Below are 7,446 nucleotides of genomic sequence, written 5' to 3'. Positions count from 1 at the left end.
CGTAGTGAGAGTAATGTCTTCAGTCCACACAAGCGACCCGAGGTAGTCCTGCAGACGTCAGCGGGCCTTGGCGTCTCCTCCTATCCTTTCTCTTGCTGTTTTTATCTATTCAGAGACAGACTTTGTATTTCATTCAGATCTTGTTTGTAGTATTCTTAGACAGTCTATGAAGCTGTGACTCCAGTTCTGGGTAGTCTTATTTAAACAGTTGTATTGGATACACTCAATAGTTTTATTGTTTAATGTTTTACTCCGCTTATTGTAAATTCCGTTGTCTACATGTTTTTGCTTCATAAATATCAAAGGATATAAAATGGGTAAAAAAAAGTAATTTGTTCAAACAATCGGCTTGCCTAGCTCACATTATTAGGCGCTATCACGACTCCCGAAGGTGGAAAATCCGGATCGTGACATTAAAATTAAATTATTTCTAAATATTAAAATATGTTATTTTTTTAACAAACTAATAAATATGTCATTTAAATTAAAACGGAGTGAATAATGCTCATTTCCCTAATACTCTTATTTCTTCTCCCCTTTGAAGTTTGAAGGTAGTCGGCATTAGCTGTCATCCTCTCAAGTGTCAAGGCTCATCGCCTTAGTATATTTTCGTTTTTGTTTTTTTCCTTCTGTTAAGATGTCAATTTACGACATTATCCCACCCCTTTCCCACTTTATACTTTAACGCTCTCAATAGGGTGAGAATCATTTGCAATCCTTAACTTTGGTTTAAAAATCAAACTCCTCCCTCTATTTTGAACAATTATCATTCTCCCCTTTATTTCTCAATTGAATTTTTAAAATACTTATTTTAAACTCTATATTATCAGTATTTATTTCTTATGTTTTTTATTTTTTACCTTTTTAGTATCATGATATTTTTCTTTTTTCTAATATCTATGCTATGAACTTACATATGTAATGGCAAACATTTATTTTAATAATAAAAAACAAAAAATGATAATCAAGCATATAATTCATTGATGTTGAATAATAAAAAGGATAAGCAAAATAAAAATAAAAATAAAATAATTTTCTTTTATCAATAATTGTATACCTCGATTGAATTATTTGGGCCAACTCGTTACCAATGGGATCAGGAGTACTTCCAGCAAGAAATATATCGAAGAGTTAGTGCTGGGCTAGCAGAAAATAACAGTTTATCGAAAGCCTGGTCTAAAATTCCTGAAAAAATAGCTTTTTATGATTACATCGGCAATAGTCCGACAAAAAGGGGATCATTCAGAGCGGGCTCAATGGATAACAAGGATGGAATAGGTTCATAACAATCAAATTTCAAATAGTTGTTTACATAATCAAGAATAAAAAATGGTGAAAACCTTATAAATATACCCTCAATGCAAGTAACATAAAATTTTATAATTATTAAAAGTAAAGGCAGATTTAATAACAAACTCCTAAAGGATTATCTATTTATCACTGAGAAATTGTAACTTAAATATATACTTAATACGTATTATATTGTGAAGGAATACCGAGTAATTCCTTGGGAGCTGGTATGTCTTTTCAGTTCTGGTATGGGGAAGTTAGACCGATCAAATGTGACAAATAATATAAAGGATATTCTACTTATAATTTAAAAATTTACATTATAATTTATAATAAGGTATAATATGATTTAAATTATAGGAAAATCATAAAAATAGCATGTAAGATAAAAAAATTAAAATAAAAGAGTGTTCACATAGAGGAGGAAATTGGAAAATGACAAGGGCAAAATAGACATTGTGTAGGATAAAGTGGGGTGAATGATAATTGTTCAAAGTTAAGGGGGAAATTTGATTTTTAAACCAAAATTAAGGGGTGTAAATGATTTTGACCCCTCTCAATATGTGTTAGCTTAAGCACTTAAACTATACATTAATTACATTAAGACATTGTTATTAATCTGAAGTAGCTTCCTCTCTGGTTTTCAATGTTAACAAGCAAACTTTCGCACTGTTAAACAACTTTTGTTTTTTCTGTTTCCCATTTTGACTTTTTTTTTATTTATTGTCAACAAGTGTTCAACTAAGTTCAGAATTTTTAGATACTGATCAGAGTTCGTTCACTCAGTACAATTGTTTTAATTTTTGTCTTACACATTGCAACTGCCACATTTTGCTTTATTAAGACCGAAAGGAAGTAGGCATTAGACAGTAGACATATATTTCAACCATTATTACATATGTTCTGTTAGATTACACTATCAGTAGAGTAGATGTGTCCTTTGGTATCGCTAGATTCTCATGATCTTCGTCCACATGCACTGCACGTGCCCTAACTTTGCTCACTATGCTCTGACATCAATATGATGTCGTTTTCAGCTCTTCTTGAGAGTTCAGAACCAAAGTGCGGTCTTTTTAGACTCAAACGACTAAAATATATGAAGAAATAACTGACTATCATTTTATATAACGCGGTTATTCACTGCGCTATACTTTAACGGCACATTTGTCCAATGAAAGATTTAGAGGTGTATCATCATAGATGGAAATGAGTGTTGAATTTATGCCACAACCAATGAAACGATTTGAGAAATATAGGAAGCGAGCATAATAACATTCATTTTTGCAGTATTGCAGCGAGCGAAATAGTTTTGAGGTTCGCACTGATCTGCATCATAATCACGGGATTAATATACACACCGTCAATGAATCCAGAAGATTATGCTCCTGTGAAAAATGGTCAATCTACCACTTTCCATGCTCAGATTCCATGAACTATTTTCAACATACAGGTTTTGCGGCAACGAGGTACGTTGATAAAGAATATAGTGTTGCTGCATACTTAAACACCTATAGTGGACAGTTGCAGCCAGTGGGTGCTGACCATTATTAGCCGCCGGTACCAATTAAAATGGTGTGCAACAAGGATTATGTGCATCAATGGCAAGTCCAAAAGAGAACGCAAATACGGAACAAAATGGATGTTGATGATACTGTGTATGCGCATAAATGTGGCATATGTTTCCAAACAGGACACGACCGCTGTAAATGTGCTTCAGCTGGGTTGGGAAGCTGTGGTAATTCAACTTCAAGTGGCAGTTCATCCAGTGTGCCCATTATCAAGGATAATTGCAGTGTTTTATTGTAGTATTTTTGTTGTACTAATTTTCTGTAAATATTCAGTTTGCAAAATTTCTGAAATAAATTATGTTTCCAACGGGGTTAAATTTAATTGATATTTAACAATAAAGATTCAATACAACAATTTAACATACACCTCAAGAAATAAATAACATTTTTTATTCGTCATTATCATCACTGTCTAGCACTATTTCATTGTCACTATCTTCATCTTCTTCGTCAACATCTTGTATGCATCCTTCCGAACCGAGGGCATCATAATCTAGGCACCAATTGATACACATTTCTCGTATTTCATCGTTATCATCAACAAAACAACTTGCTTAATTTCTACAATAATATGGGACTCCTACGTCCAACATATGTGGTAGAAACTTAGGTAGTCCCTCCTACTCGATAACGATTGGGAAAACAGGATAATCATTATCTCTATGCAATTTTTTATTTTCTAATAAATTCCAATACTGATCCTCCATTCCTTCCAGGTAGTTAAGATCATGCAGTGTCTTTTTCATCTCTAAAATCTCCTTCATCAAATGTCGATTCACTTCTGGTTCATCTTTGTGTGTGTTTGTTTGGAAGGTTGCAGACAGTGCTTGTGGTACAATAAGTCCATGCCAATGACATAGTACATCATAATCACATCGTTTTGAGTAAAGGGTAACCCATTGTAGTTTTTTGCCTCAGATTCGCATACCTTCCGACTTTGTAGAATGTGTTTTGCTCTCAATAATGTGCCCTGCAACTTTGAGATCAGTGTGTATATTGATAGGCTTATTTTCCAAGGAACATAGAACACCATACCACTTGTCATCAACCAATCAATATAGCAACCTAGCATATTTTTTTCAAGGTAGGGATCGATTGTGTTATGACGTGTCCCATGTGGATCTGTTGAACTACCTTTACCTTTTTGCCTCTTCTTAAACCCCTTATTCAATGTTAGTGGCATTTCTAAAATGGATGTTGTAATGGTTCTTCAAATGGTCTTTGAATACTGATCTCTTGGTTCAACTTAAGAAGAACTAAATTGCACAAACTTGTATATTAAACGTAGCGCGTCAAACCAATATGCGTTATGTGTATTGTCATGTCGACCTGAAAAAGTTGTCGACCTGAAAAGTTGCACCCGCTTGTACCCTAAAGAATCATTATCACACATAATATAGTGCGTCACCAATCTGCGTTATATGTATTGTCGTGTCGACCTGAAAAAGTTGCCGACTTGGAAAAGTTATCAATTTGAAAAGTTGCACCCACTTGTACCCTAACATAACGCGTCACCAATATGCATTATGTAATCGAAAATCACTCTTAGTTGCCACGCCTACCACATCTACCACGTTCAGGCTTTACTGGTGGCACATGATGGTAGTCCTCGGGTGGCACATAATCAACCTCGTATCCTAAGTACCCATCTTCTCGGGCATGTCTCAATGTGTCGGCAGTAAGATCAATAACTCACGGCCAAACACGTGCAAAGCTGCCGCTCCCTCGCTTGTATGCTGCAGCATCTCCAGTCCCAACTGGTAGAACTGGTGTAATAAAATAGCATGCATAACATATAAAATATTAATTACGGAAGGATAATATAACGTTATAAGTAAGTATAACAAATAACATACTAGTGCCACATACCTCTCGACATATGGAATGTACTGACCACCAGCGCGATGAATAGGATTACCGACAAGAAGTCGGGTAATGCTGTGATATCAACCCATGTACTCATGCTCGCCCTCCATATGGTTAGGTGGAGGGTATGGCGGAATCAGGCCATACCTCTAGTCCCAAACCTCAATCTGGGCCTCTAGCCAGTCTAAGTATGTCCGGTCAACCTTGAAATGATCATCCCGCTGGTAATGTATCCTGTGCGAAGTGGGCGGAATAGGTAAAACCTATGGGAGACCAAACTGGCGAAGGACTCGCTCGGTGGCATGATGCTCGACTATATCGAGACATATCTATGGGACAGAAGAGCTCCACGTAGCTCGGTCGCGGGAGCAATAATCTGGCAAACGGGCAAAAATCGCTCGCTTTATCTTCGCGCGAAAACCCTTCGTGTCTTCGTGCAAAGAGGGGCAGCTGTAAGCACGTGATTTTTGCTTTACGAGCAATCGCTCCAAAAGAAAATAAAAATAGTGACAAATAGTTTCGCTGTACAATTGTTCGAGTTTTCGTGACATGTGTTGTTAGTCATTTGTGGATCTGTCCATTTTTGCATTTAATCATTAGCAAACAAAATACAAAATATGTATGTCAGGATGATTAAACCATAATTCGGTCAGTAAAAGAAAATTCAAAAAAATATATATATGTGTGCATCGTTCGTTCTAGGCTTTTAGCTAACTTACTTAAATATTTTTGTGATAATTGTGTTAAAATGTTGCATTGTTGCTTAGTTTTAATTTCGTTATTTTATTATTTGTTATTTTTATTTTTGTTTTAAAAGAAAAAATGAAATTAGAAAACAAAAAGTGAAGGAAATCGGTTTGGGCCAAAAGAAATTAAACAAAAATAACAGGCCCAACCAGCACTCAGACCCGGTCCAAATCCGGCTGCCCAGGCACCTCCTGAAACGACGCCGTTTCAGGCAAATCAATCTGAGCCGTCCGTCCAGGCCAATCCAACGGCTCAGAACCCCTTCCAGCAACCCGTGTTCAAACCCGACCCAATAACCAATCCGACCCAACCCCTCACTTAAACCAAACGACCCCGTTTAACTACCAAACGACCCCGTCTCATTTCTCACCCTCCCAAGCCGTTGAGATCATATGATCTAACGGCTCAGATCCAATCCCATAGACCATATATAAACCTTCCCTTACACCCCACGCCCCCTATACCAGCACCCCATCCCTTCGTCCCCAAGATCAAGCCTGAAACCCCAAACCCTAGCAAGCCGCCCTAGTCTCCCTCGCCATTAAAGCCGGCGGCACGAACGCCGGTGGCCACCTCCTGAACACCCTAGGACCACCGCACTCTCCTGAACATGGATCTACTATCCATTTGCCTCGAATCACTCTCGTTCGTCTCGAATCTTTATTTGAAGATTTGAGTCGAACCCGGAACTATGCCAAACCACCCCATCTTCATACCAGACACTCCCCTGACCTTCCTCGTGACCAAACCAAGTTTGGTTTGGTCCGAATCTACCCACAACTCCTAAAAATCCAAATTTGAAAATCCAGAACTTGAAACACATGCACCTGGGGAATCCGGCCGGTCTTGACAAGGGTTTGAGGTCTAATAGACCTTAATCAAGGTGTTCTCATGTGAGAACACCCTGATTAAAGTTTGTTCGGCCTCAAGAGTTCGAAGTTGAGTCAGATTTGGGTCATTTTGATTTCAAACTCTTTTGGTAAGTTTTCCTTTCTTTTGTTTTAGTTCTAATTAAGTTGTCAGCATGTTTCGTTGTGATTGTTTGTTATTTTGTTACTTTTCATTCGGATTTCTTCCATCTCTGTTAAAGGCCTTTTATTTGGTCAATTGTTTTCTGTTTGTGTTCTAAATGTACTCTGTGACATACATGTGCGTCAATTAGATTAGTCGTCAAATGGGTTAATTCATATAGCCCCCCCAGTAATTGAACAAAAGTTGTTTGATGCCCTTTAGGTCCCTGAACGTATTGTTTATTGAGCGACTGATTATTACCTGTTATAATTAGTGTAGTCGACCTGATAAAACGTCGTCGATTAGTTTCCTACGATTGAATGTTCAAATATTCTGAATGGGCCTGTATTGTGATTTGAATGTTAGGCATCACCTATGAATGTTAGTTTGTAACTACATTGTAAACAATTAAAAAGCCAGGCTGGGGCAGTCCTGAAATCGAATAATCAAAGCCCAAAGTGCCCTGATGCTGCAATAGGCAGGGCAGTAATAAGCAAGGTTAAACAGGGGTAATCTGGGGTTTGAAAAGGGCAAAAAAGGTTAGTTTAAATGAAGTTGACAAGTAGGGTACTAATTAGGATTAAACTAATACCAATGGGGAACAAAACATGAGGGCATGGGTTTAAAAGGAATACTAAAATAAGCCCATAATCCTGGATTAAAGAATAAACCAGGCGTGGGGAGCAAATGGCTGGCATGAAGAGATGCTCAAGCATGGGTTTAACAGGGTATGGGCAGGCCGCAAGTTGCAGCATGAGGGCAGCCTAGCTGCACTGAGTCATTTGGCTTATAAATAGGCCATTTGAGAACTTAAAAGGGGTTGGATTTTTAGTCTTCAGAAAAAGAGAAAACAAAGTGGAATTTTTAGTCTTAAGGCTGAAGTTTTAATCTGAAGAGAGGTCTAGTGAGTCCAAAGAAAAACTGAAAAACATAAGGTAGCCTCCAGTAAACATTGCAACCAAAC

The sequence above is a fragment of the Nicotiana tabacum genome, chromosome 6 (genome assembly GCF_000715075.1).
Source record: "Nicotiana tabacum cultivar K326 chromosome 6, ASM71507v2, whole genome shotgun sequence".
Taxonomy (NCBI): domain Eukaryota; kingdom Viridiplantae; phylum Streptophyta; class Magnoliopsida; order Solanales; family Solanaceae; genus Nicotiana; species Nicotiana tabacum.
The sequence above is the reverse complement of the archived record's forward strand: the minus strand, read 5'-3'. Positions refer to the sequence as shown.